This window comes from Aulonocara stuartgranti, assembly GCF_965226115.1.
Source record: "Aulonocara stuartgranti genome assembly, chromosome: 7".
Lineage (NCBI taxonomy): Eukaryota > Metazoa > Chordata > Actinopteri > Cichliformes > Cichlidae > Aulonocara > Aulonocara stuartgranti.
Window position 1 is genome coordinate 46816544 of NC_138945.1, and position 21978 is coordinate 46838521.

A 21978-nucleotide genomic window follows, 5' to 3' on the forward strand; every position below is an offset into this window, starting at 1 on the left:
TCAGTCAATTCAGAAAATGCACCCGCACATTTTTTTGCATCTAAATGAGAAAAAAAATTTTTTGGGTGGGGGGGGGGGGGTTGTAGGAGTAATGTCTGACCGGATTGTTACATAGCAACAAATTCTGCACGGATAGTTGCTTGTGGTGGATGAATGAGAAGCTAATTATCATTTTACTGATTTTGCTTTAACCTCCTAGCACCTGGCGTCCACATATGTGGACATCACATTTTGGGAGGTCTAAACCAAAATACTTAATTTTTCTCTACAAGGGCCTGATATCCACTTACGAGGACATTATACTGCTACTGTTCTATCAAAATTTGAAACGAATGTCCTCATATGTGGGTCTCATTTTTCTCAGAGGTAAAAATTAGGTAAAGAAAAAAAATTGGTAATTCTTTGCTTTTACATTCATCGGGTCTCAATCGACCCAAATAGCAAAGAAAAATTAAAAATGCATGCCATGAAAGAGTTCGGGTCTTAGGAGGTTAAAGTCAGACACAGTTCTCCGTGTTTTATTTCATACGAATTGTCAACCTGGTGTTATCATGATAATGATCATTGTATAACCCTGACAGTATGTCTTGCTGTGTTGTTTTTGTGGCTACATTTACATGTCGTGCCAAACAAAATCTTTGAAACAGCTGACTTGAATGAGATGCTGTCATCTTGTCTATAACATTGTCCAAATGTATGTGTGCATCAGTGCCTACATCCTATTAACTGTTAATTGGCTTGGTCTGTTTATGGAAAACAATCCTAACAAGGAATTTGGAGTGTGTTGACCTGAGCTCACTAATGACGTAGAAACCATTGTCTAATTAAATTCAGAAAATACGACCAAATGAGCTCTGATCTTTGGTGCTTAGCACTAATATGGTAACCTCTAACTTAAAACCAAAAACAAAACAAAAAACAGCAAAGACAAATATGACATAACTGAGTATTCAAAATCGCAATCAATAAAACAAAACAACACATTCAATTTATTTATATAGCACCAAATCACAACAAAAGTCGCCTCAAGGCGCTTCATAGATACAAAGAAAAACCCAACAATCATATGACCCCCTATGAGCAAGCACTTTGGCGACAGTGGGAAGGAAAAACTCCCTTTTAACAGGAAGAAACCTCCGGCAGAACCAGGCTCAGGGAGGGGCGGGGCCATCTGCTGCGACCGGTTGGGGTGAGAGAAGGAAGACAGGATAAAAGACATGAGACAGGATAAAAGACATGCTGTGGAAGAGAGACAGAGGTTAATAATAGATATGATTCAATGCAGAGAGGTCTATTGATCACATGGCATCACCGTGGCTACATCTGTCTTTTAAACTCAGTGGTTAGTATATTAGTACCTGCTTTGCAGGTAGAACAACCTTAATTCTTCATGGCAGAAATTCAACAAGGTGCTGGAAACATTCCTCGAAGATTTTGGTCAATATTCACATGATAGCGTCACACAGTTGTTGCAGATTTATTGGCTGGACATCCATGATGAAATCTCCTGTTTCACCACATTCCAAAGGTGCTATATTGGATTGAAACTGTAGGGGCTATTCGAGTACAGTGAACTCACTGTCACGTTCAAGAAACCAGTTTGAGATGATTTGAGCTTTGTGACCTGGCACATTATTCTGAATTATGTCGCAAACAAGATGGGTACACTGTGGTTATAAAAAAATAACATGGTCAGCATCAATAGTCAGGTAGGCTGTAGCATTTAAAAATATGTACCGAGGGGCCTAAAATATCTCTCGCACCATTGCAACAACACTCCCAACCTGAACCACTAATATAAGGATGTATTCTTATAAAGCCCAGCAGCGCCTCCATTTCTTGAGGGTTCTGAGATGGAACAGGCTGCAGACTGAACCGTGCCACTATCGAGAGTGTGCTGGTGCACGCCATCCCTGTGTGGTACGCTGGTTGCACAACAGCTGACAAGAAGAGACTACAGAGGGTCATCAGAACTGCAGAGAAGGTGATCGGCTGTCCACTCCCCTCCCTGGACTTAATTGCCAGCTCAAGATGTCTCTCCAGGGCCAGGGCAATTATAAAGGACCACCTCCATCCTAACCACCATCTCTTCAACATCCTGCCCTCTGGAAAAAGGTTCAGATCCATCAGGTGCAAAACCAACAGACTAAAGAACAGCTTCTTCCCGTGGGCTGTCAGAACTCTTAATGCAAACTAAGAGTGTGTAAAGACTTCCCCAACACATCCACTCTGACACTGCTGTTGATCATCTATGTGCAATATCTCAGTCTTTCCATGCTATGTGCAATATTTTGGTCCCAGTAGAACTACCATCTCCACCCTAAATGACCATGGCCCCTCCACCCTTATTTAATTATTATATTATATAACTGCCCTTGTATACAGACCCACAATGTTTCTGTTTCAATGTTTCTAACACATACACCATGTATATAGTTTCACTCACATATATGTATACATATACATTGCTTTTTATTTTATTTATTTTCCCCCTCATTGTATATTGGTTTCTCTTCTTCTTACTTTTGATACTAACTAATTTCATAACAATATTCTAATAAATATAATTATTAATAAGTGTTTTATGGTAATGCCCAGCTTTGCCTGAAGTTGATATCAAGTACAAAGGCAGTCTATTTTTAACTGGATTATTTCTTCTTCTGTTTTCTGACTGGCGATGATCACCTGTACATCACGTTTATCTGTTTACTGTGAGTTTATCTCAGCTTCACAGCACCAAAGAAAATAACAGTGTTATCATTATTTCAGTTTTTGCCTTTTGGTTTTTGTCAGTGGCCGTACATTGAAGTTGTACATTGAAGTTAGTCGAAATTTATTTTTTTTAAAAAGAGTAGATGCTGGTTGAAGAACAGAGATCATACTTTAAAAATATGTCATTCTTAAAAAGCCACAAACCATTGATGCTGCAAGGACGTTATCCTTTCAGTGGGTGTGTTTAAGACTTTTCTTTGATTGTTAAGTTTTTTAGTAGTTTTGAATCTAGGAAATCAAGTGTAAACAGTCTTTATAGTAGCACAACACCCAAACACAGAAGAAAGAAAAAGAAAGAAGAGCAATCAAAAATAGAATATACTCACAGTATGTTCATCAGGTACACCTGCTTAGCTTTTAATGCCCAAGAAAGTTACTCAAATACACAGTTGTTACAACCAACGTGTAGCAAACAGCATCTTTAAATAAACACAACATCCAGACTTGAAGCGATGGACTACAGCAGCAGCAGATCACACTGGGTGCCACTCCTGTCAGCTAAGAACAGGAAACTCGCCAAAATCGGACAGTAGAGGATTGGAAAACGTTGCATGTCCTGAGTCTCAGCTCTGCATCAACATTCAGAGTCAGAACATGCTGTAAACATCATGAAAGCACCATTCAGGCTGCTGGTGATGATGTAATGGTGTGGGGGATATTTTTCTTGGCACACTTTGAACCCCTTAGTACCAACTACGCACCGTTTAAATGCAACAGCCTACGTGAGTATTTTTGCTGACCACGTCCATCCGTTTATGGACACAGTGCCCTGATGGCTGCTTTGAGGAGGACAAGGCGCCATGAAGCTCAAATCATTTCAAACTTGTTTCTTGAACATAACAGAGAGTTCACTGTACTCAGTAACCAGATCTCAGACCAATATTACACCTTTGTGATGTGGAGGAACAGGAAGTTTCCATCTGACAAATCTACGAGTGTGATTTCATGTAAATATGGACCAAAGTCTCTCACCTTGATGACCCCCTGTCATGAAGAACTTGTGCAGTTCTAAAGGCAAAAGGGGGACAAACCCAATACTAGGCAGATGTGTGACCAGTGAGTATATATTGATAAAAAGTCTAAATGGACTACAAACAAAAGATTACAAAAGATTCAGCTTTTTACACCAAATTGTGCCTAATTATTTGATTATACTATCATGAGACTGTGACTGAATTGCATATCAGCATCACACAGAGACAACAAACAGTCCACAACCGAAATCAGAATCAGAGGAAAACCAAAAAAGCCTCCAGTACGTACTGATGGAAAACATTTAAACTGCAGCTTTTGGACTGTTGTTCTATGAACGGGTCTGTTGAGGTGTTTTTCCCCCATAGTTCTCTCCAGGTTCCCCTCAAAAAACAAAACATTTTTGATAATGATTCGTGTAATTGGAATATTAAAAAGGTGCAGCATGTAGCATTTATGCTGAGCAGCAGATCTTAGTTGTTCATTGCGGGGATGGAATTTACCTTAGAGGGTAACTGCACCGATTTTACACATCAAAGTCTGTTTGCAGTTCTCGCACAGGGGGGTGAAGAGCACACGTTTGAAAAATGAAAAAAACAAAACAAAAGATCTGTGGATGGGGAGCTGCATAGTTAGAAAGACGTGAGCTTATCAGACCTCTCTAGAATGGACCTAATCTGCGCTTCAGGGTAGCAGGAAGTAGAATGCATGGAATAGAAAAGATGACATCTCTGCTCCTGCTTCTGCAGATTTTTTTTTTCTTTGTTTCAAACAGTTGTGAGTTTAACTGGAGTGTTATGCGTAATCAAAGGGAAAAATTTTCCACAGCTCCAAAATATGTATACCTACTTAAAACTGTCTGAGTAAAATCAAGCAAGTATAGGATACTCGAGCTGTAGTAGTCCCAGTACTGGTCTCAGATTTTTGCCTAAAATAATCAGATCTCTGTGAGTTACTGCAAAGTGCAGATGCTCTGTATTAGTGATTAAAGTAGGCTTTTGCCCTAAGCACACATAATTCTCTACTTCTAAAGCATGATGTGTGCTGCAGGCCTGCAGTACATGTAAACTGCAGCTGGAGCGTATTTACCTTTCAGGTCATAGACGAACATAAAAGGCTTTTGCGGTCCCAGTGGTGGCAACTGTAATGAGGATGGGCTCTCCACAGCAGTCAGTGCTTTGACCCACATTAGCTCTCTGCCCAGGGCCCGCCGAGGCAGGATGGAGATGGAGAATAATAGCAGGATAGAGTGTGAGACGTACAATGTGTGTTAAATTATATTCACAAGAGTTCCACAAGACGGCATGAAGTTCATAAACTGGAGGGGATTTTAAAAAAGCCATTAAGAGCCCTTGGCACAGATTCCCAAACACGTCTCAGCGCTATGATGATCTGTTCTAAATCACAAGTGAAACAACCTTACTGCAAAAGCATTGTCATTACTATTGTTCAGACTGCAGTGACTTTGAATGCAATAAATTTGATGTAACATCACTCACTCAGGGCGCTTTTATTTTGTTCAAGGTGACACACAAGGAACTCCTTTTATTTTAGGCTTTTTAGTGGGATAAAAGACTGAAATGGAAAAATGTGAGACATGTGACTGGAGTGCTAGCATTTTGCATGCTGGAAGTCACAAAAGCAGCAAATTGAAGCTATATATGCTGTATCTAATCAGATTTTTAATCTATAATTATCAAACTAACCTAACAAGAAATCAGTGGGCACCGCTGTTAATGCCTATGCTAATGTGAAGCCAAAAACAGTCAGCAGCAAATCCACTATTTCCACATATTTGAACAAGTGTGAGGAAAAGACTGAGTTTGTTAAAAATAAATGAACTACACATTTATGAGATTTCTTTCTTATGTTTTTTTTTTTTAAATCTTCAGCAGAAACAAATGGGCTGACTCCTTTATGCAGCAATATCAGACTGATCACTTAAACGATAAATGCTCTGTGTGATCATGAGCAAAAGGTTGTTCTTATATTTGTTTTTGAAAATAAAATTATAGTGATAAGGAGTGTGGGGATATACTTGATATCTAGTTAAATGCACCTAACATCAACATTTTCTTAATTTCAAAAACAGTTTTAAATGTATCATCCACAGTCTAGCAGATCAGCAGATGCAGACCTATTTCTTTTTCTGCAAAATTTGAGATTTTTTGAAGTCATGCTGTCTGTAAAAAAACAAACAAAAAATTAATAAAAAGGCAAATCTCACTATAGAAAATCAGTTTACATATATATACGAGCTAATTTCAGCTGCAGATGACGATGGATGTGGTTTGGCATTGTCTTGCTGAAATATCCAATGCATTCCCTCAAAGACTTCATCAGACTGGAAGCATATGTTACTCCTGTATACTATAAACTTCTATATATAGTTTTCATATCATATAAAAACTGCTTGAGTGCGTTCAGAGGCAGTAATGCAGCCCCATACAGTCAGAGATGCAGAGACCACAACAGAGTTGTTCTACTTTGCCTCAATCTATTTTAAATGAGTTTTGGCCCAGAGAAGACAGAAGTGCTTCTGGATCATGCTCACACATGACTTCTTTACATGACAGAACTTTAAACTGCATTGGTAGACGCCACGGTGAAGCGTGTTCACGGACAATGATTTCCGGAAGCGTGGAAGAGTCCACACAATGATTTCCATGACAGTTTTTAATGTGCATCCAATATTGGTTTTCAGCCTTGTCCTTTACACACAGACATTTTTCCAGATGTTATGTACTGTAGACTGTAACAGCCACTGAATTTGATAATAAGAAGAAAGACGATGAAACAATTAAAATGCTCCACAGTTTGTAAATGCAGTTTTTTGCAGATTGTTGAATCTCTGCCCATCTTTACCTCTGAGGAACTCTGCCTCTCTAGGATCATCTTTTGATACCCAATCTAAAATTGTCTGGGGTTTTTTGTGGTACGGTACTATAATGCCGTTTTGTCAGAGCGCACATGTTTTAATGTTTCATACAAGATATCCTCCTGAGGGTGGTGTCTGGGCATACCAAGTTAATGCTCCCATTTTAGAATCAGAATCACCAGTGTGTGTTAGAAGGTTGGCGTGATGGTGGTGGAGGTGGGATGAGTTGGTTATTCAACCAGCAGACTGTGGTTTACATTCGTTGAGGATCTTTGTTTGGTTTAGGCACTTAAACTGACTTATGTTATGTTTAGGAAAAGGTTGTTATGTGAGGGAAAATACACTGGGCTTGAAAAATGGCATCATTACCCAGTCGGCGGCTGTGACAAAACTAATTGATGTTCCAGGAATGAACAAGCTTGACTACAAGTATCGGGCAATATTTGCCTTGTTGACTGATATCCGCCTGTCGCTAAATGGCTTTTATCGGAGTCACGTGCTCATATTTATCTCTCGTGTCACATGAGTTTTGCACTGACTAAATGGTCGAATATAATGAAGACAGCGTGTAGAAAACAGTCTTAAAACAGTTATTAAATACATTTTTAAATGACAACACTTGAATTAAATAACAGGGGGGTAAAAAAATCTGCAAATAAATTATATCAATTCCAGCCATCATCCAAATTGATATAAACAATATGAACAATCGGTTTTGGAGTTTCACATCTAGAGAATCAGCAACGACTGAATCAGGAGGAAAAACGAGTATGTCTCGAGTCTGCTGACAGTAGCATGTTGCTGTTTTCTTTTCCCTGAGAGGCGTTTACAGCATTTGCCTCTAAGTGAAGCTCCTACTTTAAAACACACAATGAAAATAGAGAGCAGGAAAGAAAAAAAAAAAGCTTGGCAATAAAACAGAGGACATGTGTTTTGACTTTAACTTTTGTTCTGAAACCTGTTAAAGATAATGGTGCCCCTTCACTGTGTTATACGGTACCTTTCTTTCATTTCTGCTTTTTCAGGCTGAAGTGTGCCGATCATCCAGGCGCTAGCTGTCTCTGCTCTGTTTTAGTTGTGCCTTGCTTTTGTGTGGCAGAAGCTAATTGATGGGTAATTAGCTTCATGAGCTACACCTGGGCACGGTTAGCTGTAAAAGCCACTTTCTTCCTCCAAACCGTCCCTCAGGCTCTTCCTGGCTTCCTGACTTTGCCCAGTGCGGTTCTTTTTCTTCCTGCGATTGTTTGTGCATGTAGTTCACTACTGACCTGCGGAAAAACACCCACTCTTAATTGAGTTATGTTTTAGTACATACATTTTAATTTTCTAACTTACCACCGTGTCTTGTTCCCCATTCCTTGTCGTCGTCCAAAAGCCCAGTTTGCATGGAGCTGTAGGGAGGGGTAATGTGGCTGAGAGCTATCTGTGATGAATGTCTTTACACAGCAGATGTGGTACAGTCTCTGCTAGTGTCATTAATTATTTTAAATCATCCGTGTTCATCGAGTCAATAATGAGCCAGCTGTCATGTATAAGAATACATCCCTGTGGAGTCTCTCAGCAATTTCTCTGCTGCAACAAGTATCTCATCCATCTTTTCCTGTCTAAATGTATACAGGCGAGAGTTTTGCTGAGCAAGCGGTTTCTGTTTCAGCATTTCACACAGTTACACGCGTTCCCACTTGGGAGCCTCCCAGTACAATCACAGTCTCCTAGTGCTGCTACTGACACTAATGGGGATTAAGTGCCTTGCTGAAGGGTACCTAGATGGGAGTTGTTGAATTCAAAGCATTTCTCATTTATTTTCTCTGATCACACTTTCACAGCACTTTTCACAACACACTCACTTATTAAAGCTTCACAAGCTTGGCTCCTATAACTTTCATACAGGCTTCAGGCCTTCAATTTTCCAAATTATTCCCCAAATCAGACTTTTTCTTTTTCTTTTTTCTTTTTTTAAAGAAGCTCTAAATCTTCATTTTAGCTAGAGTTGGAATGAAGAACTAGGCACATTGGAGTTTGAAACAGAGAATACATTGAATAAAAAAGCTCTAATATGTATGTCAGATTCATATTTGCTCCATATTTTGGTCTGAAGCTAAAATACTGACAATGTTCCTTTGAAGCTGCGTGGGTGCGCAATTGCGCACTGCTGGCACGGTCTCTGCACACAGAAAATCTGCGTTGCGCACACACAAAAAAAAGGGATTAGAACGATGCCACCTTATCCCATAGTCCAGCCAATGATGCGATTTACATTCGAATATACGCAGCTAATCAACGTCGTTGACAGGCTATGACAGCGTCTTTATGTGCCGACACCGGTGTTTTAGCTAGCAAAGCAGCGTGGCTGATGTGGAGTGAAGCCACGGTAATGACAACGTGGACAACCATTGGAGATATGAGCACGACAGACGGAACAATTGTGTGAACTTTATACCAGTTTTTAAATTGTGTTGACAGGCCACGTAAAACCAGAGTTATGATAAAAAAAATGCAATGTTTGTTTTCTTCCTGAATACTATCGTTGTTTATATTTACTGCAGGAAGAAACAGTAAAAACGGCGTTTTATAAGGAAAACGCTCGAATGCATTCTCCGCCTGTGAGCAAAAACAAAACCTCCACTCTTTCCTATTGGTTGAGAAATGTACCATGTCGACCAATCAAAAAGTGATATGGCAACATGGCATTTAGCTGTTTAGGAAAGGGGGAAGTTTTAGGAGTGATGGCGGTGTTTTGAGATGTGAGAGATTTGCGACGTTTAGCGTGTTTGGAGTCTAAAGTTAGTGTGTTGTCTTGTGTAGTTAGTGTGTAGTGTAGTCAATAGTTTCTTGCGTGCGTCAGAACAATGATGCGACTGCTGAATGTTACAGGTGTTACAGGAGTGATACATCTCCTGCTGTCAGGCTGTTGTTCTCCTTTATCTCATAGTGGGCATTAATTATTTTTTGGAGTGGCACAAATAATTTGTGTGGCATCAAATTTGATGCAGAACAGCTGATTGTTCTGTAAATAGTTTGAAATGTTTATTTTTTTTAAAAAACCCGCCTTGGTTGCATTTTTAGGTAAACAGCTGCAAAAAACTTTGTTGTTTGTTACTGTTTTTTTGAAGAAGTAACTATATAATTAATTACCCAACATTGGTAATTATTTACTGTATTTTGCAGACAGAGAGTTACAGGACTCTCTCCCAGACCACAGACTCATAATACAAGTCAGAGCCTTATAAAAAAAAAAAAGAAAGTTGTGTTTTCAAAATTGGAGTTCAAGTTATTTTTACTTCCAATAGTGTTAACGTACTGCACAGGTCATGAACAAGATTTTTTTTAATTTTCATTGTAAATGGGCTCAAGCAGTTAATTAAAAGTAGTCTAACATAAATGTAAATGCTGTAATTTGATTATTTTAATAAACCATGTAACTTGGATGGATTTGATGCTGGCGTGACCACAGTGCACACGTCTGCTGTTGCTCACAGTGGTCCAAGAGATCGCTCAGGGAGTTTGTGTGTTCGCTCAGACACATGAAAAATTAGAGGGAACATTGCTGCCAAAAGGTTTCATATGTTTGGAAACTACAGAGCTGTTGTTGCAGAAGCTCAAAGAGGGCCCACCGACTGTACATACTTTCCATATTTAAATAATGTGTTGTGATAACTTGTGCATCTGCCAAGAGGATCAATATGGAAAAGAAATAGAAGCTATTGAGCTAGCAGGCTACACCACACAGCGACATTACCGAACAGTGGACAGTAAGCACAAAGGAGGGGGGCTCTGTATGTATGTGAACAACAGCTGGTGTACCAGACCGATAACAGAACGTCACTGTTCACCGGACATTGAATATCTGACTGTCAAATGCAGGCCCATCTACCTACCTAGGGAGTTCACATACCACCAGATGCTAATGCTAACTCGGCAATCACACTCCTGCACACAAACATCAATAGTAAACAGAGCATTTACCCTGACGCTGTACATATCGTAGCAGGGGACTTCAATCACGCAGACTTAAAAACAGCAATCCCCAAATTCCACCAGCATGTCAAGTGTGCCACTAGGGGTGACAAGATTCTGGACAAAGTTTATTCCAACATCAAAATGGGCTACAGGGCCAGACCTTTGCCACATCTGGGTCAGTCTGACCACTTGTCACTGTTTCTAATCCCTGTATATGCCCCCCTCAAGAAAACTGCTCCTACCATCACAAAGAATATTACCATATGGCCAGAGGGTGCCTCTCAGCGGCTGCAGGACTGTTTTGACAGGACTAACTGGGATATCTTTGAACATCAGGACTTGGAATTGTTCACAGACAGTGTTCTCTGCTATATAAAACACTGCATAGACACTGTTACAGCAGTCAAATGTATCCGGGCTTATCCCAACCAAAAGCCCCAGATGACCCGGGAGGTCAAGCAGCTGCTAAAGGAGAGGAACATCGTGTTCAGGTCTGGCAACAGGGACCACTACACTAGCTTGGTACTGTAATAGGATGCCACTGCTGGAACAAGACAGTTTGTGAAATTCCTTCTCTTCTAAATATTCCACGATCGACTGTAAGTGATATTATGCGGTGGAAGCACTGTGGAACCACAGCCACTTCAGCTATAAAGTGGAAGACCATATAAAGTTACAGTGGTGCACAGTGTGTAAAGTCACCAACAATCTGCTGACTCAGTAGCTGCATAGTTCCAGATCTTCTCCTGGCATAAACATCAGCTCAAAAACTCTCCACCAGAGCTCAGTGGCATGAATTTATAGGGCTGAGCAACTCCTGTAGATGGCCCAGTACTTTTGTCCATATAGTGTAGCTCATTAACATTGTCTCACAGAACCCTCACTATCAGAGGAACCTACCTAATCAAACTAGTGTATCCTGCCGTGTCTTGACATATCTGCAGTATCCATTATGGGGTGTAAAAGGTGGCATATGCTGACCTAAACTGCCTCAGTGTTTGACCTTGTTTTCCTGAAACTCTATCCCTTTAAATATTAACGGAAACTGAGATACCAGTAGTGTAAAGAAACTACTTCTTGAAGCTCCCTGAAGAAGATCAAGCAAGCTTGAAATTGCAACACTTAGGAGCTGCAAAGGCAAGCTGTGTTCTTTTTCACTTTTCCATATCAATTTAAATAAATCTTGCCCTGCTTTTTCTAATGACTGGGGTTAAAAAGAAAGCGACAATATAGACAGTATAGACAATATATACATAGACAGATACATACATCCCATTTGGAAAGGAGATACAAAAGGAGGAAAAACTGAAACCCTGTCAGCTGGGCTATAAAAATGGCTTTGATTTCTGGCAGCTTGAATATGCAGTTCAAGAACAGTCACTCTAATTTAATAAAGTTTGCTGCAATTCTCTGACTTCTCAGAACGATTCAGGACTACGTAAAATGCATTTATTTACTTTTCTCAAAAAATTTATTTTTCCTCCAAAAACCTAATACCTTTACGCATTGCAGCAATTTCCCTTTCTTTCCGTCGGTTTAAGAAAACACGTCGGGAAAAAGGAAATTACCGCTGTTCTTGCTCCTTTTTTTCCCCTGTTTTGTTTGTAAAACAAAAATATTACTGAGCAGGACAAATCTCCCCCTCATTTCCGTTTTTGGAGAGACTGTTGTTAATGCGCAGCACTTAAGATAAACCCTCCTAGGACGCATAACAATTTTTAACATTGGAACTCATTGGTATTCCCCTCTACCTGTTATTATTTCGCCGGCTCTAATCTAAAATGACTTCAGTCCTAGAAATGAGCTCACAGGGCAGACGCACTGATAATTTGCTGAGGGGGAGAAAAAAATAACAACTTGGCAGAGAAACATTTTAAACTAAAGCAAACACACTAACAAATGGTGCTTATTTATTCACAGACGCACCTTCATTTCCATATAAATGTACGTGACCTATAAGGGGTCTGTTTGTTGTTTGGACTCACTGAGAGAAAGCAAACAAAAATCTAATTTCTTAGTATTTTCTGTTGCAGCGCAGGCATGTGGCTCTTATTTGGCCTTGTTGGACATTCTTTCATTGTCTCAATATCTGATGTTCGCAGGCTTCTATCTAAAACGACGGTTCATGTGTGAGTTGGTGTGTAGGTGGTTTAGGGAAGACGTTCATAATATTGACTTACAGCCATCGTTGTCTTTCCACTTATTTTCATCGCTGCATCTCTCAGGTGCCGCCGTTTGGAGCTTTTTCATGACAGAAACATAAAATGGCTTATTTCTCTTGCAGATGGCAGATCTTTTGTTTTTTTTCTCCCCCACCTCTAAAATGGAACTCAAGCAATGAATAACACAATGAATAATAAGTTGTTTATTCAGTTATTGGGCCCAGCAGCAGGCCTTTGCCAAAATTGTCCCTGTAACTGGGGAGCTTGTGGTTTCTCACACTGAATGCTGCATTTTCACGTTACGAAACATCAAAATTAGAGAACGTGTCCTGGGATGCTTAGTTTTTGTTTTTTTAGATGAGGTTCCAAATAGGACATGCTGTGTAGTCGGGGTGATTCTTTTTCATTAGAAGACACTGAGCATATATCACCCCAAACAGGCCTGGGAGCGTTTGTTTTCTTTCGAGAGATGTCACTGATGTTTAATGACTTCTGAAACATCACCGGGCATGTGTTCCTTCTGCACGCAAGCTAAACAGATGACCGACAGACCCCTGCGCAAGCAGGTAGATTAATGACAGAAATTATCCATTAATAGCAGCCGTTTTGCATAATCCAATGATAAACCTTCAAAATCAGCCTTCTATAGCCTATTTGTGCCGTTGCCATTGGCCACATCTGTCATGTTGAGCAGCTCATCAGAATCTAATTAAAGATGGATATCCTTCCAGCTTTGTGATTGATACTCCAGGGCTGCAAAAACCAGCAATTATTATTTTTTGATTAAGCCCTTAAGGCCTAGTTTGATGTAAAAACGGCTCAAAAACTGTGTGGCCAAAATGAGCATTGAACCCTGTTTGTTGGAGAAACTATTGGAACACAAAAAGTCTCTGAGCTAGCCTGAACCACGGAGTCAGATGATGATGAATCTAAACCAGAGCGCGCAGCAGCCTTGTAACAGGGAATTAGTGTAGTACTGATGCTACTCAACCAGCTTTAAAAATTCTCAGTTCCAGCTCTCATGAAGTCATAGTGGTAGTGTTTTTATTAAATAACCTCGTCCTGATACAGGGACCACTTTGAAACAATTGGAAATAAATGTTTTTGGTCTGGCCTTTAGTGCTATTTATGCATCTATATTGTTTCGTGGAAGTTATCCAGTTTTGGTGATGTCGGCTGTAGAGATGTCTCCTTTTTCTGTGGAACAATAGGAGCAGCTGGCTCTCTGTGTGGATGAAAGTGTCATGGGATGGTAGCAGTGAACTGGTTCTAGTTAGAAATGGCTCCTATGCACTCAGTTGCAGACATGCACATAGACACTGTCATTCCTATTAGACTTTTTTCCTACACAGAGCCTTCCATTCCAGTCTGTGGGTGTTAAAAGACAGCCCAGGTCACAGACAATAACATAGGATCAAATGCTGCTAGAGCCTCGCATTCCAATCCGGTAATGCCATTTACATCACTCTGACCCAAGTCGACCCTTAACACTGGTTTAACCTCCTAAGACCCGAACTCTTCCATGGCATGTATTTTTAATTTCTCTTTGATATTTGGGCTGATTAGGACCTGATGAACGTATTTTTTTTTGCCTAATTTTTGTTTCTAAGAAAAGTGAGAGCGACATATGAGGATATTAATATAAAATTTTGATAGAACAGTGGCAGTATAATGTCCTCGTAAGTGGATGTCAGGCCCTTGTAGAGCAAAATTCAGTATTTTGGTCTAAATAACCCAAAATGTGATGTCCACATATGTGGACGCCAGGTCCTAGGAGGTTAAATCTGTTCACTGAGTTTCTGGATTTTTCCATGTAACTGGGTCAGGATATCTGGGAGTGATACATGGCTGTAGAGTTTTTCAACAAAACAATGAAGCTGGATCAAAAGTAACATGGGCCACAGGAAAAACATGTATTTTTGAATTCGGAGTGAAACGCCCCTTTAAAGCTGCACTAATTCAATTTTTTTAAAATTCAGTTTCTTGTATAGCAACTGTAGAACTATATAACTATAGAACAGGTGTTTCATATTATAAAGTAAAGATCCCACAATATTATAGAAAGGACCGCAGTGATCAGCTTTCCTATGAGCAAACTCTCTGTGACAGTGCAAAGGAAAAAACAAACTCCCTTTTAACAGGAAGAAACCGACGGCAGAACCCGGCTCGAGGACGGGCATCCTTCTGCCATGACAGTTTGGGTGTGATGGGAATGAGAACAGTAGGGAGAGCACAGAGAAACCACAAATGAGGAGAAAAAGGACAAAACGCAGGCTACAGGAGACTAGACAGAACTTAGTGAAAAGGAGTGAGTGGAGGATGAGCCCACAGTGTATCATAGCGTGGTGGCTCAAACATCCTATGGACATACACAGCCTGAGGACAGCTTTGCAGATCACTGCTGTTGTAGATGTTAATGATAGTGTCACTATCTGGCTCTGGCATACTGTACTTGTGGTGTTGATGGTCCTGCAGAAGATGTTTGATGCTTTGTATCTTTGTGATTTGTAGTAACAAAGTTCTAAAGACACAATCTATAAATTGGTCCTTTGCTGGGCTGTCTTTCACGTGTAGACACAACATTAGTTCATCCCTTGAATTGGTTTATTTTTTTATGACTGAATAATTCATAGGTCAGTGTTAAATGGCTTAACAAGCAAAAAACAGTCCTCTGAAAATTAGCAGGTGCAAGGACTGGACTGAAAATGAAAAAGCAGTCAAGAAAAACTTTGAAATCCTGGAGAGCTATTGCTCAAGACCACAAATAACAAGATACTCTAAACCAAGGCACAATGTACATTCCAAATTCCTTTAATTTTAAATATGTTTATATTGTCTATTCTGTAAAATAGTCAGATGCAGAATTCACCTGTTTGCTGCTACTACTGCACATTCACCCAATGCATATACTATATATATATATATATATATATATATATATATACAATGTTCTTCCTCTACCCCCCCCCCCCCCCCCCATTTTTGCACATGTCGAGGAGCGTGTCAGGCTACATTTCACTGTGTGTTTTACCTTGAACCTTGAGCAAGGCAAGTTTATTTATATAGCACAATTCAACAACAAGGTGATTCAAAGTGCTTTACAGAGACATTAAAAAACAAAAACAATAAAAAGCATGGTTTGAAATTGATTAAAAAAAACAGTAGATAAAATCAGTAGTTAAAATATAAGTTTTGAAATTTAAGCTTAAAAGTGTGGATTTGGTGCTTTATTCAAATGCAGCTGAGAGTAGGTGAGTCTTCAACCTGGATTTAAATAAACTGAGTGTTTCAGCTGATCTGAGGCTTTCTGGGAGTTTGTTCCAGATATATGGAGCATAAAAGCTGAATGCAGCTCCTCCGTGTCTGGTTCTTACGGAAGCGTAGAGCTGCCACCAGGCAAAAGAACGTAAAAGGTTTATTGTTCTAACAAGATACTTTTCCTGTTTGTACAATATACTTTTCACGTTTGAACAACATAATATCACGTTATTACAATATACATAATTATCACGTTAGTACAATATAATATTTATATTGTACGAACGTGATCCTATATTGTACGAACGTGATAATTATGTATATTGTAATAACGTGATATTATGTTGTTCAAACGTGAAAAGTATATGGTACAAACATGATAGTATATTGTACAAACAGGAAAAGTATCTTGTTAGAACAATAAACCTTCCACATTATAACGTGATACACTTGTATTTTTCTTTTGCCTGGGTGGCAGCTCTACGCTTCCGTAGGTTCTGACTCTGGGAACTGATAAAAAATAGGATCCAGATGACCTGAGGGATCTGGAAGGTTCATACTGGGTCAGGAGGTCACTGATGTATTTTGGTCCTAAACCATTCACAGCTTTATAGACCAGCATCAACTTTAAAGTCTATCCTCTGACGGACAGGCAGCCAGTGTATAGACCTCAGAGCTGGACTAATGTGGTCCACTTTTTTGGTCTTAGCGAGGACTCGAGCAGCAGAGTTCTGAATGAGCTGTAGTTGTCTGACTGATTTTTTTAAGTAGACCTGTAAAGATGCTGTTACAGTAATCAAGCCTGCTAAAGATGAATGCATGGACTAGTTTTTCCAGGTCCTGTTGAGCAATCAGATCTTTTATCCTTGATATATTCTTAAGGTGATAGTAAGATGACTTTGTTATTGTCTTAATGTGTTTTTCTAAGTTTAGGTCTGCATCCATCACTACACCCAAATTTCTCGCCTGGTTTTGGTGGTTTTTAGGTGTATAGATTGAAGTTCTCTGGTGACCTGTAATCGTTTTTCTTTGGCGCCAAAGACTATTACTTCAGTTTTGTTTTTGTTTAGCTGGAGAAAATTGTGGCACAACCAGTCATTAATTTCCTCAATGCATTTACCAAGAGCCTGTACAGGGCCTTGGTCTCCTGGTGACATTGTGATATATATTTGTGTGTCATCTGCATAGCTGTGATAGTTTATTTCGTTGTTCTTTATAATCTGTGCCAGTGGGAGCCAGTGGCGTGTCTAGAAAATTTTTGTTGGGGGGGCCAGGTAGGGGCACAGATTTGGAGAAGGGTGGCAGATGTAATTGGCAGATAATGTTTAAAACAAATTCTACCAACCATTAACCATAATTCAATAACCTTATAAACCTAATAACCGAATGCGCTTTTAACTCTTATTAGAATGAGATTTTAACCACTACGGTGCAAAGTTTTTAGATACTGCGTTGATAAAGTACAAGAGATACAATCAGTGCTTTGTCAGTGTTTACTCAGCATTCAAGGACAGCAATATTTGCATAGTATTTTTACTGCCATGTAGTGCACATATGTTTTGGGCAAAAACAGTTTTTAATATTAAAATACGAACATTTGTAACAAACAATTGACAAATTAGCCAATGCCAATGCAAAACTTTATCTTCCTGTTAAAAAAAGAAGATAATCTTCTCACAAACTGGTGATTTTGAAACAGGAAAAAAGTGGGGAAACAACTGAAAAGACTAACATTTGAATAAAACCTGAAAGCAAGTAAATACTTTCTATGCTGCCTTATGGTAAACTTCTATACATTTTACGTCAGATAAAAACTTTGGTTGTAAGATTCAGATAATTATTTAATAAAAGCTAGATATTTTAAATGAGGATAAGAAAGAAAAGTATTTCTTTGTGCCCCACCTTTCCCTGTTAATGCCCTACATGGACCCCTGGCAACACTTTGCTAGATCCACCCCTGCACAGTTACCAGCTGTCAGCTACCTAAAAAAGGATCCTGGTGTTATTTGTCTCTCAGAAACAGTTCATAACTTCCCTTCAACTCATTCATGTTAACTAAAAGGTAAACCTGTTTCTCCATCACCTGTTCAGCTCTGATGATTCAGTAAGGACATCTCCTGGTTTCATCTTCATGTTTCCCTCTCACCACATATCCAAACCGACACCATGACCTGCAGTTTTACAGCTGTGGCTCCAGCAAACATCAGCTGATACTAGAAATTAATATTAAATAAATTCTGACAACAGCTGATCAAGCTTAAACGTGCTGTTGTTGTTTAGCGCGACATCCGCTGGTTTCCTCTTTCTGGCGCAAAGTGGGCGATAAACAAACAAGAGAGAAAAGCCGATCAGCTGATCATTGATCAGTTTCATGATTGAAGTAGCAACAGGAGAGGGAGGGGGGAGAATGAAAGAAGAAGAGGCAGCTGTGCAGCGTAACGACAGAATAACTCCAGCTTTGTGTCTTTTTCCATCCTAGCTAAAGTTCGGGACAAACTGCGTCTCTTCTCAGCTCAATACGAAACGTGTAATATTTTCTCTGAATGAGGGACCATTCCATTTTTTTAAGGAGCCGTTGGCAACTCTACTAACTAACCTTATGAATAAAATAAAGTTCACTATCAGTAACATCATAGCACCCACCCAGCTGTATAAAAACTCCGTCAAGCTGGCTAGAACGCAGTACGAGTTATTGCAACTGAGGGTAAAAAGTCAGCACAACGAAAATAAACTCCACCTGAACTTGGTTTATATCTGACCCAGATAGACTGCAGGTCATAACTTCTTACCTGAAGCTCAGTTCACCTGACACTCGGACTGGCGGCTGCCTCGGGGCTCTCCTCCTGCCTCCCCTTCCCTCATCCACCTGCTGGCCTCTGTGGAAGCTCCGCCACAGCCACCACCAAACAACTGAGTTATTTTTACACATCGACCTGCATCTGGCCAATCCACCACCTCTCATTGTTCATGCCATTACAAAAAAAAATAAAAAATAAGTCACCGGGCATATGCCCGGTATGCCCGATGGCCAGTCCAGCTATGTTAACCTGCAACCAAATCTGCAGCTCCATACAGCAATGTTACGACTTGGATTATATCTTATAACTCATAACTCTTATGTTAGCTCCCCTCAGCAGCAAACTGTCTGAAATATTCCACGGCTGCGATAATTCTTTAAGTGTTATTTTTTCCTTGGTATTCTAATTTCACCGAAGTTTACTAAACTCAACAAACTTAATATTACTTACCGGGACATTTATTCTGTCCTCATTTTCTTTCACCGAAAAATTGTTTCCTGCAGTGCCGTCTTTCGTGCTTGGCTCTCCTACCTTTGCTAACGTGATGCACATAGCGCAGAAGCGATGCTGCATTCACTTACACTCGGATATCTGAGCTTCACCGTGAAAACATAATCGTACATTTGATATCTGATTGAATTTTATTGTTTTGCCTTTGGGGTGGCACCTGGGGTGGCCAGTCTGGTTGGGGGGGTTGGCCTGTGCCCCCCCAGGCCACCCCGCTGGACACGCCATTGGTGGGAGCATGTAAATGTTAAACAGAAGGTGTCCCAAGATGGAACCTTGGGGAACTCCACATGTGATACTTGTCTGCTCAAAAGGGTAAGTTACCTATTGATACAAAGTATTTCCTGTTTTCTAAGTATGTTTTGAACCAGTTTAGTACAGTTCCTGAAAGACATGCCCAGTTCTCCAGTCGTTTGAGTAATATGTTGTGGTCAACTGTATCAAATGCTGCACTGAGATCCAGCAAAACTAAGACTGACATTTTTCCACTGTCTGTATTCAGACATATGTCATTAAACACTTTGGCCAGAGCGGTTTCAGTGCTGTGGTTCTGTCTAAAACCTGACTGGAAGGCATCATAGAAGTTATTCTGTTTTAAGAAGTAATTGAGCTGTTGAGAAACTGCTTTTTCAATGATCTTACTTAAAAACGGGAGATTTGAGATCGGCCTGTAGTTGTTCATTTGTGTCTTGTCAAGATTGTCCTTTTTCAGTATAGGTTTAATTACAGCAGTTTTTAGTGGTTCTGGAAACACACCTGACATTAAAGAACAGTTGACGATCTGTAACAGGTCTGACTCCAAAGTCTTTGAGACCTTTTTGAAAAAACTTGTTGGCAGGACATCTAAACAGCAAGAGGAGGAGTTCAGTTGACCTCAGATGTCCTCCAGGTCTTTGCTGTTAATAGGGTGAAACTGTTTCATGGTGTTTAAACAGTTTTTCAGTGGACACAGTACATATCCTGGATCTGCTGTTGATGTACCAATTGCTTGTCTAATCTTTTGAAATTTGTCTGTGAAGAATTTGGTGAAGTCATTGCAGGCCATGGTCGAATGAAGTTCAGCTGCCACTGGCACAGGAGGGTTTGTTAGCCTGTCAACTGTAGCAAATAAGACCCGAGCATTATGACTGTTTTTAGTGATGATGTCAGAGAAGTTGGACCTCCTTGCATTCCTCAGTTGTAAATTATAATTGTGAAGTTTCTCTTTATAGATGTCATAATGAACCTGGAGGTTTGTTTTTCTCCATCTGCGCTCAGCTTTCCTACACTCTCTTTTTTCATTTTTCACTAGTGTGGAGTTTCTCCAGGGAGACTTTTTCCTTCCAGAGATAACCTTCACCTTAATGGGAGCAATAGTGTCCATTACATGTAACATTTTAGCATTGATGCTATTGACGAGCTCATTGACTGACCCTCTGGACAGGCCAGGTGTTAAGGGGAAGACCTGGTTAAATATCTCACTACTGTCTTCAGTTATATACCGTTTTGTGATCACTGAAGTTGATATATTTGTGTGGGCTGAAATTTTACTTTCAAAGAAAACACAGTGATGATCAGACAGGCCCACATCAGACACAGTAACCTTCGAAATGCTCAGGCCCTTGGAGATCAGTAGGTCAAGAGTGTGTCCTCTATTATGTGTGGCCTCTGTTACATGCTGAGTCAGCCCAAAGTTGCCCAGAGTGTTACTCAGGTCTTTAGTCCCTTTGCCCTGAGGGTTGTCCACATGGATGTTAAAATCCCCAACAATAATTACACAGTCGAAATCAACACAGATCACAGACAGCAGTTCACTGAGGTCATTAAAAAAAGTCTGTGCAGTATTTGGGAGGCCTGTAAACATTAAGAAACACAACTTTGGATGGGGCCTTCAGCTGTAAAGCCACATATTCAAAAGACTGAAAATTTCCAGGAGATAGCTGCTTACATTGAAATGATTCATTAAATAAGACAGCAACCCCTCCTGCTCACCCTGGCCTCACTGATAAAACTGTAGTTAGGAGGGGTCGTCTCAATGAGAACAGCTCCACTGTTACTTTGGTCCAACCAAGTTTCAGTTAAAAACATAAAATCAAGGCTGTGCTCAGTGATTAAATCATTAATTAAAAATGTTTTCCCAGCTAGAGATCTAACGTTTAATAAAGTCAACTTAAGTGTTTTAGAGGTATTATTTGCCCCGTGTTTGGGAGCAGTCTGTGGCACACAAGGTATATTTACTATATTTAAAGATCTTTTAGAGTGCAGCTCTCTGTGTTTTGACCAGGCCACATGTCTCCTTCTGTCACCTAAAAGTACAGAACTTTTAAAACCCTGTCTACCCTAGTAGACAGGGTCCCAGCTTCTCCTGGGAAAAGTCACCACTGCCATAATCCTCATAGCCCGGACCCTCCACACATCACACATCAGACTGTGGAGACAGAGCATGAAGGTGGTAAGGAGGAACTAAGGGGGGCGAGGCTGGGCAATGTAACTTCGATTGCTCTGTTGAGGGCGGGGCTCAATGGCGAACCTTTGGCTGCTCTGGTGGGGGGTTTATGGGGGACAAAAAGGGATTGGGCCGGGGGTAGATCTGAGCCCAGCATTGACCCGCTCCATCATCTCCTCAGTGAATTTCAGGTGTGGCGAGGAGGGAGAAAGGGAGGGGGGGGGGGGGGGGTGATGGCCTGTCAGG

At 40.2% G+C, this 21978-nt stretch overlaps 1 protein-coding gene and 1 long non-coding RNA gene across 5 annotated transcripts in view; one reads left to right on the forward strand and one right to left on the reverse strand.

Moving 5' to 3' along the window:
• LOC309709938 (alpha-1,3-mannosyl-glycoprotein 4-beta-N-acetylglucosaminyltransferase C-like) overlaps positions 1 to 21978 on the forward strand; it is an 83029-nt gene that overhangs the window by 55758 nt on the left and 5293 nt on the right. The window lies entirely within an intron of this gene.
• On the reverse strand, positions 16287 to 21945 carry LOC309709939. Of its 2 annotated transcripts, none has more exons than XR_014277639.1 (3): positions 19251 to 21945; positions 18446 to 18878; positions 16287 to 17853 (listed from the first exon to the last, which is right to left on the reverse strand). It is a non-coding gene; the product is annotated as an uncharacterized lncRNA (long non-coding RNA). The 2 variants fall into 2 exon arrangements; XR_014277640.1 differs by having other exon boundaries at positions 18446 to 18887.